The sequence below is a fragment of the Protopterus annectens genome, chromosome 1.part1 (assembly GCF_019279795.1).
Source record: "Protopterus annectens isolate FY-2018-M chromosome 1.part1, PAN1.0, whole genome shotgun sequence".
Lineage (NCBI taxonomy): Eukaryota > Metazoa > Chordata > Ceratodontiformes > Protopteridae > Protopterus > Protopterus annectens.
In genome coordinates, this window is record NC_056726.1 from 1,052,130,543 (window position 1) to 1,052,142,632 (window position 12,090).

The following is a 12,090-nucleotide window of genomic DNA, read 5'->3' on the forward strand; positions in this document are numbered from 1 at the left end:
GGGTTTTATAAGGGTGGAGAGCATTGGCGTGTTTTCAAGGTGATGAAGGGCTTTGTGGGCAATTGTAAGTTGATAGTATTGTATTAGGTGGGGTAGTTCCAGCCAACCTAGTTTTGTGAGATTCAAGCAATGGTGAGTCCTATATGGAGAGGCTGTAGCAAATCTGGCAATGTTGTTGTATGATGTGGCTAGTTTATTGAGATTATACTTAGAAAGATTAGTGTATATGGGGGAAGCATATAATAGGGTAGAGATTAAGTGGGTTCTGGCTATGTTAGATCTGGCTTCAGGAGTTAAGCAGGATTTGATTCTGTAGAGAGAACCTAGTTTTCTGTTAGTTATTTTTATTGTTGAGTTAATATGAAAGTCAAATTTTAGTTGGTTGTCAATAGTAATACCCAAAAGTTTGGTTGTTTGGTCTGGAGTGATGAGGGTGCCATTATTGGATGTGAGTGTGAAATCCATTGAGGGAGACAGGTGTGTGGGTGGAAAGATGAGAAGTTTGGTTTTCTTGTTAAGGAGGAGACAATGATTAGCAAACCATTGCTCTATGGTGGTGAAGGTTTTGTGTGAGGGAGTGAAGTTCAGTCTGAGTTGAGGCAGAGCAAATGATGGTAGTGTCATCTGCATATTGAATACAGGTAGATAGAGGTGTAGATAGATGAAGGTCATTTATTATAATGGAAAACAGAAGAGGACCTAAGATGGAGCCCTGAGGGACTCCTATAGAGGTGGGGAGAAGATCAGAGAGATGGTTGTCCCAGAGAACTGCCTGTTTGCGATTTTCGAGATAGGATGTGAACCAGCTTAATGCAAGATTGTCCAGAGAGAGGGATTTTAAACGATGTAAGAGGAGTTGGTGATTAACCATGTCAAAGGCTTTTGACAGGTCAACAAAGAATGCTGAAGATGGAGTATTATTGTTGCGATTTTGTTTATAGAGTCTATGAAGGATAGTAAGGCTGTGGTAGTACTGTGGCATGGTCGAAAGCCATGTTGGCAGTTAGCTAGGAGATTGAAGTTTAGTAGGTGGTTAAGCAACTGTTTGTGGATGCATTTCTCCATTATTTTTGCAAGGGGGGATAGTAAAGCTAAAGTTAGAATACTCTGTAGAGTCACCTCCTTTAAAAAGGGGGATAATATGTGAGATTTTCCATACTGAGGGGATAGTACTTTCTTTTAAGGTCCTATTAATCAATACAGAGATGGGGTAGGCTATAGCTTTTGCACTTAGTTGTGCCACTCACACACTAACCCTACATATACTGGGCCGCTACACAGTGTGGTCCAATGCCTGTCTGTGGTATGGGACATGTGGGTGTATGGCCCTACAAAAATGTAAGCTGATAGGGTAACATACAGTGGAGTAGCATGTAACATCAGATAGAACAGGACCAAAAATAATGACATCTGCCACAGTCTGTACACAGGCCAAGTTACATATTAACTATATACACACTGCCGACAATCACCATAAGTACACAGACCTCAGTACTGTACACACAGCCACAGAATGTCCAGGTTATGTCATCAAATATAACCCCTACTATACATAACACGTGTAGCAGTCTGATATCTCACTGGCTTGTTATCAGATATGATGTCACTAATTATGGTGTACAGGACACATGCACCCCTTACCTGATGACATATGTACAAAGGTTGACAGGGTTGTGGCTGGAGGCACATACACAGTGCCAGTATTGACATGTTGCTATGATAACCGCATATATTTACTTTTGTAACAGGGTTTAACAGAATAACAGAATAACAGGTTCATGCTAAGCTAACTGCTCTTACAAGCCATTTTAAGCCTAGCCAATTATCCCTTGTGAGACTCAAACCCTGCACTTTGAGCTTGTAAGGCAAAAACCTTAACCATTAGACCACCCTCCCAATATGTTTGTTGCAACATATGTCCTATGAGGGATATGAAGTCAGTAACTCTCATGGCTGTCACCATCTACAGACTTCAGTCCTCACACTACCTTCTGCAGTTCACAGATAGGTGCTCTGTGGGTAACACCTGAAACAAAAGGCACCAGAAACTGCCCAGTCTGCAGATGACCCTACAGATGGGTGCTTCCTCATAAACATAGCACTGACATGGCAGGTGTTAAAACATGTAGGACAGCCATATCCACACACACCCTGTCAAACCAACATTACTCTAAATGCAGTATAGCATTTACAGTCTGTAGGCAGGTCAGGCACATACCCCTCCTGTGTGTTGCCCTGTTTCCACAGTGTATGTTGTTAGAGGTAAATCCCTAATCCATCTGAGATGTTGTTTGCCAAACAACAGATCGAGTTCCTCCTCACAGTGAATGAAAGGCCCAACACCAACATGATGTTCCTAGATATTGGAATGTGTTTACATGCAATTGGCTATGGGAATGTTACCACAGCTGTTCCACATGCAATCAGCTAGAGGAGGGCTGCAATTCATGCAAAGACCATCAGCTGATCATGAGCATCACTTAAAATACACATTCTGCTGCCTAAGCAAAGCAGGTGTAAGTCTCCACATCCACCAGAGAGGGAGTGAGAGATGCAGACAGAAGCAAAGAAAAGCCAGGGAGGAGTGGGAGAGTAAAACATATGCATGTTTGTGTCAAACACCTACCAGTACAGGGTATCAAACCCCTGATGCCTATGTAGTGTTATCACATGTCCATGCAGTTATTGGATGAGCCACATAGGTTACATGTTGAGGAATCCTCAGAATGTATATGCTATGGTGAGTGACATCTGCAACAGGGATATGGTAGCTATGCGGTAGGTGTAGTACACGTGCCTGTCCACATGAACAGGTGTCAGCATCAACACAGCCACACTCTCACAGGGACACACACACATTGACACACTTGGCAGGGCCAGGAATACAACTCATCACTAGTGGGATTGCCACAACACAATACTGTGCAGGTATCACATGCACCACATGTGTCATACTGAGGTTATATGTTCAAAGGGTATGTGGAGGTGTCTGACATCAGACAGCATGCTTCAGTATGCCAATGGGGGTTGTAGTGAGTGTGAATGCCGTCATACGCATCATAAAACACACACACAGACACGGGTACCAGTACTGACATGCATGGGTGCACCGCTTCACGGGTGCGTTGTGGTCGACTGCGCCAGACAGTTATACAAGGCTAGGTGATGGGTATACCTTGGCATTAGGCCACATGACGATAGTCTGCATTGTGGCCCAGGGGTGTAGTGTCTGGAGTTATCCACACAGGTGGGTATTGTATTCACCATCCAGTCACCTGGGTGACTATTGTGTATGGCCAATGCTGTGCATTGCTTGCCATGTATGTGTTCCTTAGTCCATGATATGGACAGTGTCTGTGATGTGCACACCTTCCACATGCATGTACAGTCCTGGCCTCATGTCATTGGAACTGTTAATGGACAGCAGGTTGACCCTGCACCTACATTGATAGCATGATACCGGTATTCCTTGGTGTCAGTGGCATCTGTCCATACAAGGCTTGTGTTTCAGGCATGGTATGTCCTTTTTGGGTCACATTTGATGGCGCCACAGGTGTTGCAAGTGTCCAGCGGGGAACATGGGGGAGGTGCACTGTTGGCATGTACATGCCTATTGGACTGATGTATAGGGTGCCATGCCCTCTGTAGCCCACTGCAATCACACTGTGGTTGCTATCAGTGGGCAATATGCAGGGTACTACCAACATAGTGGCTGTTGCCTAGGCAAGTGTGTGCGTGTGTGTGTGTGTGTGTGTGTGTGTGTGTGTGTGTGTGTGTGTGTGTGTGTGTATGAGACATGGGTTGAGAATGTTCCCTGGGTAATACAAGGGTTGCTAACATTGTTCAGCTGGCATTGATGTCACGTTTAGGGGTATGGATCTGCACCTCAGCCTCTCGGCAATTTCACATCTGTTATCCCTGTACCGTGGACATTGTGATATATACTTGGACCACCATATAAGAAGTTTGAAAAACCCACTCCACATTGAGTCCAGTTGTTACACACTCACACCCACCTCCATACAGTATACGAATGACAAACACAGACACACACACATGCACACACACACACACACACACACACACACACACACACACACACACACACACACACACACACACACACACACACACACACACACACACACACACGCCTGTCATGTCTAGGATTAGAACTCCTTCCTAAGTAGTATATTATACTACAGCACTATGCAGTTATAGGACTCACCATGTTATCCCTGTATGGTGGACATTGTGATATATACTTGGACCACCATATAAGAAGTTTGCAAACCCGCTCCACATTGAGTCCAGTTGTTACACACTCACACCCACCTCCACACAGGATACAAATGACACACACACACACACACACACACACACACACACACACACACACACACACACACACACGCACACACATGCACACGCACACACATGCACACACACACACACACACACACACACACACACACACACACACACACACACACACACACACACACACACACACACACACACTCACACACACACTCACACACCTGTCATCTTTGGGATTAGAACTCCTTCCTAAGTAGTATATTATACTACAGCACTATGCAGTTATAGGATGCACCATGGAGATTACTGGAGTACTCCTTTCCCAAAGGTGTATTTCACAGTGAATGGCATCAGCGGGATTGCCAAAGTACGGCATTTGAATTGTACTGAGTGTGACTAGCCTAAAACGCATTGCTCCCTACACAGACATAGAAACACACACAAAACATCCACAACTGCCATGAGTGGGAATAGAACCCCTACCAGAGTTCTATATCACACTACAGCATGATGCTGTTATAGGACGCACCATGGGGATTGCTAGTATGCCCCTTCCCCAATGATGTACTTCACATTGAATGACATCAGCAGTATTGCCAAAGTAGGGCATTTGAATTGTATTGAGTGTGACTAGCCTAAAAAGCATTGTTCTCTACACAGACAGAGACACACCCATACAAACACACACAGTTTCCATGTCTGGGATTAGAACTCCTATATAACTGTGTCATCACACAACAACAGTACGCAGTTATAGTATGTGCCACAGAGATTACAGGGCTACAACTTTCCCAAAGGTGCATTTCAAGGTGGATGACATCAGCAGCCTTGCCAAAATAGGGCATTTGAATTGTAGGGAGTGTGACAAGCCTAAAAAGCATTGCTCTTTACACAGACAGGGACAGACACACACACAGACACAGTTGCCAATTCTGGGATTAGAACTCCTACCTATCTATTTTATCAAACTACAGCAGTATGCAGTTATGGGATGTGCTACAGAGATTACTGGGCTACAACCTTCCCAGAGGTGTATTTCTAGGTGGATGACATCAGCAGTCTTGCCAAAGTAGGGCATTTGAATTGTAGTGTGTGTGACTAGCCGAAAAAGCATCACTTTCTACACAGACAGGGACAGACACACACACACACACACACACACACACACACACACACACACACACACACACACACACACACACACACACACACACACACACACACATACACACACACACACACACACACACACACACACACACACACACACACACACTTACCAAGTCTGGGATTAGAACTCCTACCTAACTATTTTATCACACTACAGCAGTATTCAGTTATGGGATGCACTATGGAAATTACTGGGCTACAACCTTCCCAGAGGTGTATTTCTAGGTGGATGACATCAGCAGCCTTACCAAAATAGGGCATTTGAATTGTAGATAGTGTGACTACTCTAAAAAGCATTGTGCCCTACACAGACAGAGACAGACACACACACACACACACCCACACACCCACCCACACACACTCACACAAGCACACACACACACACACACACACACACACACACACACACACACACACACACACACACACACACACACACACACACACACACACACACACACACACACACACACACACACACACACACACACACACAGTTGCTATGTCTGGGATTGGAATTCATGCCTAACTAGTTTATCACACTACAGCAGTACACAGTTACAGGTCACGCCATGGAGATTACTGGGCTACACATTCCCAAAGGTGTATTTCAGAGTGGATGACCTCAGCAGGCTTGTCATAGTAGGGCTATGGGGAGGGCAGTGTGTGTGCATGGGCCATAACCCATTCATCTAGAGGTTGACACACCACATGCGGGCACACGCAAGGTCATATTCCACAGGTACGTGTATACAGCTGCTAGATGACTACTTCCTTGGACAGTCATGTTGCACAGCTAGCACTTGCACCACATAGTCTGTAATGCTGACAGATACCAGTGTCTAGTATCTACAGTGAGTGACATCTGAACCTCATGTGGTTGTGGCCCTTTGGCTGTGTGCTGGGTGGGACAAGCCTGGATGGCTCCTTGTCACAGTCACCCTCTTCCACACATCTATGTATGTCTACTTTTGGCTTATTATAGTGTGTTGTCCTTAGATATATGTCTGTATTCCTATCCACTGTGTGTGCAAAGCATGAGTGGTGCATACTGAGGAGTGTCTGCACTAACATCTGCGACTGCCAGATATGTCTGGTCCACTGGTATTTGCAGACATGGCCTTCATTTGTTTAAGTGTGTGAGCATGCCCAGTATGACCTTTCAGTATGTTGTTGAATGACATCGCCTTCATTTCTCTAAGTGTGTGAGCATGCACATTATGCCCATCTGTATTGAATGTGTGGATCACGTCTAGGTAGTTTGTACTGCTGTGCAGACCATTGTGTTGTACACCTACAGGTAGCATACTGTTTCTGCAGGGTATCCGTCGATCATTTGGCAATATGGGGACAGACTGTGCAGGGGATAGTGTGTACTGTAGGTGATTGTGTCTGTGCTGCTTCAGCTGCATGGTACTGTTGTTAGCAGAGATATTCAGACATGTACTGTTATACACAATGATGTTTTCTGTCCTCATGTACTGTAAGCTAGACATTCTTGCTCACAGTGATGACTTGGGGGACAAGGGTGACTGCAGCTGTGTCTGGTATTGTGGGCAGACACCTACGTATTCATGGGAAGTTATCCCATTCATGAGGGGGAGCTACAGAGACTTGGTGCTGGGTTAGTGTATCCAGTTCAGCACCTTGGTACAGTGCTGACAGAGGATCCCATACTTGTACGCCCATCAACATGACTGTATGGGCTTATCTTGCTGTGGCAATGCCTCACAGCTGTACAGATTTGCACAGGTTAGACAGGGGCAGGGGCCATGGGTCAGGATATTTACCCTATTGTGGTGTATGGGCAGGTGTGTAGCCACCCATGTATGTGTTTGCAGCCAGGGATAGTGTGTGCACACAGCTTGGTGCTGGACCCTGCACATTCCATGCTGCCCATGCCCCCCCCCCACCCCCCCCCTGTTAATCTAACCTCTTCCAAACATTATGCATGCATTTTCTGATACTTTCCCTAAGAGTAAAACCCCATCACAGGTGTGTGTAAGTGTTGGTCCACAGTTCATGCAGTGGGACATGGTGGACATGTTACTGTGGTTTGTCCACATGGCCTTGCATATGGCTTATGTGGAGTGTGTTATGTTGTTATTTGGGTGTCCATGACATAACATGCATTGGCAGTGTGTGTGAGAGAGACACAGGCCTTTGGCAGACGCCTGTGTGGCATTTGATGTTGCTGCATGCCAGATGTGGCAGGTCATTGCATTCTGTCCGTCCTACAGTCCCAGACCACCATACAGTATATTCCCCTGGGGTGACAGGGTAGGTGTGATAGGTCTTCATGCCAATACCTCCTAACAGTCTTGCTCAGGTGGTGTGAATGCTGGCAGGGTGCTACCTACAGCTAGGGACACACCTGCATGGGACACCTGCACTGCATGCTGCAGTCCTCCACTATTGCCATATACAGGTGGGCTCTTACTGTACCCATTCTCCACAGCAGGGATATGACCAGAGAGGTGCCTGTGGGTGGTGTTTGCATGAGCTGGTTGCATGTGTGCTATGGACACTACTTGCATCTGACACATAGATATGCATTATGCATTGGGCATTCCAGTTATGCTTGCATGTGCAGGTACATAAGCTGTTTCCCAATATATCAGTCCTACCTCCTCTGTGATCTGTGAGTGTTTGGGCAGACAACACCAGTATCCCCTACTACAGGACCAGATAATGTGATGCATACCTGTATGTACTTTTCCAAGTGTGTGTTCATTTTACAGTAACACAATATATACTGTATGTCTAGGGTATGTTCCCCTGTGTACTGCCTGTATGTCTAGCCAAACAGCCATGCCATGTCAGTCTTTCAGATGGTGACACATATTACCACCATACATTTGCAATCGCTTACTGCTAGCTTGTGTTATACTGATGGGTATTGTGGATGGCACTGCAGTTGTGAAGACTTGTCCCTGTCGTCAGCAGTAGTGAGCAATGGCCACCAGGCTTACCTCAACATGCATACATACCAACCACTCACACAATATGAGATCCACACCAACCTAACACAAACATACCTGCATATTGTGCAGATGCTGCAACCTATCTTGCTACCTTGGCCACCTCTGTGCATCTGTGCTCCACTGGTATCATACCTACACATACATGTTACTACATTTCTACATAGGGTTGTGGGGGGGGCACACCTGACTGTTATGACGTGTGTACATCAGATTGGGGCGGGGCACATCAGACTGTTACTTCATAATTAAGTAGGGTTGGGGGGAGCACACCTGACTGTTTCTGCATTCCTACACAGGATTGGGGGGCCCACCTGACTATTTCTGCATTTCTACACAGGATTGGAGGCACACCTGACTGTTTCTGCATTCCTACACAGGATTGAGGGCACAACTGACTGTTACTACATTTCTATGTAGAATGGGGGGCACACCTGACTATGTCTACATTTCTATATAGGATTGCGGGGGCACACCTTACTGTTTTGGCATTCCTACATAGGATTGGGGGGGCAGACCTGACTATTTCTACTTTTCTACACAGGATTGGGGGGCACACCTGACTGTTACTACATTTTTATGTAGGATAGGGGGCACACCTGACTATTTCTACATTTCTACACAGGACTGGGGGCACACCTGACTGTTATTACATTACTATGTGTGATGGGGGGACACACCTGGCACTTGTACATATTTGCTGTGACTGTACTGGTATGTCAGGTACTCCATTTCATTTTATATTCTAACCTATCATGCTGACTAGAGGCATATCAGTGCATTACAGATCTTAGCTTTGATTGACCTACATATTAATTTCTGACTTCCTACCCTTCAGAACTAACATCCCACTGCCTGACCTGCTGTAGTCTGTCATCAGTCTGTGTAGGCCTGGGGGGGGAGTTACCCAAATGCATCATTCAGAGACCATAGCACAGCTTTTGTTTGTGTTTGTCTACACCTGTCCTGCTGGCTGTGACTTTTTTTGGGTGTGTGACCCCCCCCCTCCCGACTGGCATGTGTGAGTCACTTACCTTGTGGGTATCCCAGTATTGAGGGTGGTACTGCAGGGCTGCCTATGTCAGATGCACATAATACACTCCCTACACATGGTTGAGCACAGGTAGTGTCACGTTTGGCATCCCTTTTACTGTATGTGAGAGTCAAAGAGAGGTGTTATTCCCTGGGTCCCTCCTGTGTCAGTGTATGTGCTATGCATTGCATCTTTGCCAAGGTCAGGGCATACTGGGCATGTCTCCTTCTGCCTACTGGGGCAGGCTAAGTTTGTTCCTCCTCTGAGTCACTCTGTGCCTGTGCAGGCCTTGGCAATGATGGGGGGCTGTGTGGCCCTGCCCCATGCTGTTCCTCCTGCAGCTGTTTCCGCAGAATCATATTGTGTAGCATGGCACATATGATGACAATTTGGGTACATGTAGCTGGTGAGTACTGCAAGGCTGAACTGGATGTATCCAGGCACCACAACCATGACTTGAACATCCCAAACATATGCTCTACTATAATTCTGGTCTGTGCATGTGCCTCATTATGGAGTTCTTGTTCGGTGTGTATGCATTTCTGATGGGTGTCATCAGCCACAGCTCCAGTGCGTATCCAGCATCCCCCACTAGGTGACCATGAGAGATGTCCCCACTGGCAAATCTCTGGTACAGATACATCAGATGCCAGATGTGGGAATCGTGATAGCTTCCAGGGCAGCCAGCACACATATTCATTATTATGCCCAGGGCATTGCAAATGATCTGGCAGTTAATGGAGGGGAAGCCCTTGCGGTTGATGTAGACCCTACCCTGCTCACCTGGTGGGGCTTTGATGCATATGTGCGTGCAGTCTATAGCACCCACTACCTCAGGGTATTCTGCTATTTGGTGGAACAGTTGCATATTGCTGGCCAATGCTTCATGGGTGTTGGGGAAATATATGTGCTCACCAACATGTGCTGACATGGCATCCAGGAACTGGTGGAGTACCCTGGATGCTGATGCCTGTGAGATCCCCATTATATCCCCAGTTGGCCTTTGGAAGGTACCTGTAGCTAGTATTACTAGGCCTAGACATACCTTGGTATCCACTGGGATGGGTTCTCCTCTGTTAGTTCTATGTGTCAGGCATGGCCGGCACAGCTCAACAATTTGCTGTAGGAGGTCCCTGTCCACTCTTTAGTGCTTCACTCTCTCCAGCTCATATAGCGCCTGTAGGTTACCCTGGGTCTGTACACTCTTCTCCATCTCCTCATTGTGGGTTGATCGACAGCATTCATATCCTCACTACCCTCAGCCTCTTCCACAAGTTGCTTTATGATAGCTATTGCAGCCCCTATCATTTCTCATTTTGTTTGTTAAAAGTTCCCCTCTTGTATACACCGGTGTTGCAGAGTGTGGGAAAAATCAGAGGGGAAGGTGTTTGCATAGTTTATAATAGTGTTCTGGGCTGAGCTGGTCTGCTGCCTGTGTAATTGGCTGATTCTGATACATTTCACCTGCCAGCTATGCTAGTTCTCCTAGATTACCTTCCTACTGGTGTTTTTCCTTCTCATTGCCTTCCTGTTTAAGCCCAGGGCACGCCGCACAAACAGAGTGCTCATATGTGCACAGAGCTGCTATTTCCTGGTTTAACTTTTTTTTTTCAGTTAAAACCCGGTGTGCGGCACGCACACCCTCTTAGGCAATTTAAAGAGTGCTAGGCAGACTCAGACACACCCCTTGCTTAGTTGTCCTTAGCTAGGAGAAAACCTGAGCCATGGGGCTCCAGTCCACTTATTCAGTATGCCTGACACACACCCCCATGATGTCAGCTAACTCTTAGGCTTGCACTAAGCTATTCCTGCTCTTACACTGTTGGGACCTGACTAGCATGCTGGGGGTAACTGGGATTCACTATCATTTCCCTCATTTGCATAGGATTGCCTGCTAATGCATAGTTACATGTCTCACACTGAGCCTCCCCCCTTAGCAACCACTACTCACTGGCCATGTTGTCTTCTGCCTGCCATTGACTTTAATGGCAGAATAGTGATTTTTGTTAAAATGCTTATTTTAGGTTTATTTTCTTATTTTCCCCCGATCCCATTTGCGCACCATTGCCCTAAGCTTAAACAGCCGAGATAGGCTAAAACAAAAAAAATTAAAGTTGATTTTTTTTATTTTATAAGCTGTTTTCAATGCCAGTGGTCTTATACTTGGCCATTGGCATGCTTCCTGACTGATATGCACCCTTTATTTGGAGCTGTCATGGCTCCGTTTTGGAATTTGCCGAAATGCACTCGGTTTCTAACTGAGTAAATTTCTGCAGATTACACTAGTCCTGCACGGCCGGTTTCCAGCTTCCTGGATCGTAAATTCATCTCATTTGCATGGATTTCTTCTGTAAATGGGGTAATATGCATACAGGAGCTTAGTCCGTGCAGGACTAGTGCAGGAGTGCTCTTGCATGCCTCTGCAGGCTATTCCTGGATTGCACGACAGACATATTGCCTGCTGGAGCTCCTGCACTAATCCTGCATGCCATGCAAGGCTTGCAGAAGCCAGGGGACAGTCCCTTTTCAGTGGTGATCCAGGAGCAAGGTCTGAGTAATTGGCAAGCTTAATGTCACAATAGACAA

General features: G+C 46.1%; 1 long non-coding RNA gene across 1 annotated transcript; it reads left to right on the forward strand.

Annotated features, from left to right (window-relative positions):
- Window positions 1–1,100: 1,100 nt before the first annotated feature.
- Window positions 1,101–10,352, forward strand: LOC122813550. Its single transcript, XR_006366708.1, has 3 exons — window positions 1,101–1,236; window positions 2,542–2,544; window positions 10,342–10,352. It is a non-coding gene; the product is annotated as an uncharacterized LOC122813550 (long non-coding RNA).
- Window positions 10,353–12,090: the final 1,738 nt, after the last annotated feature.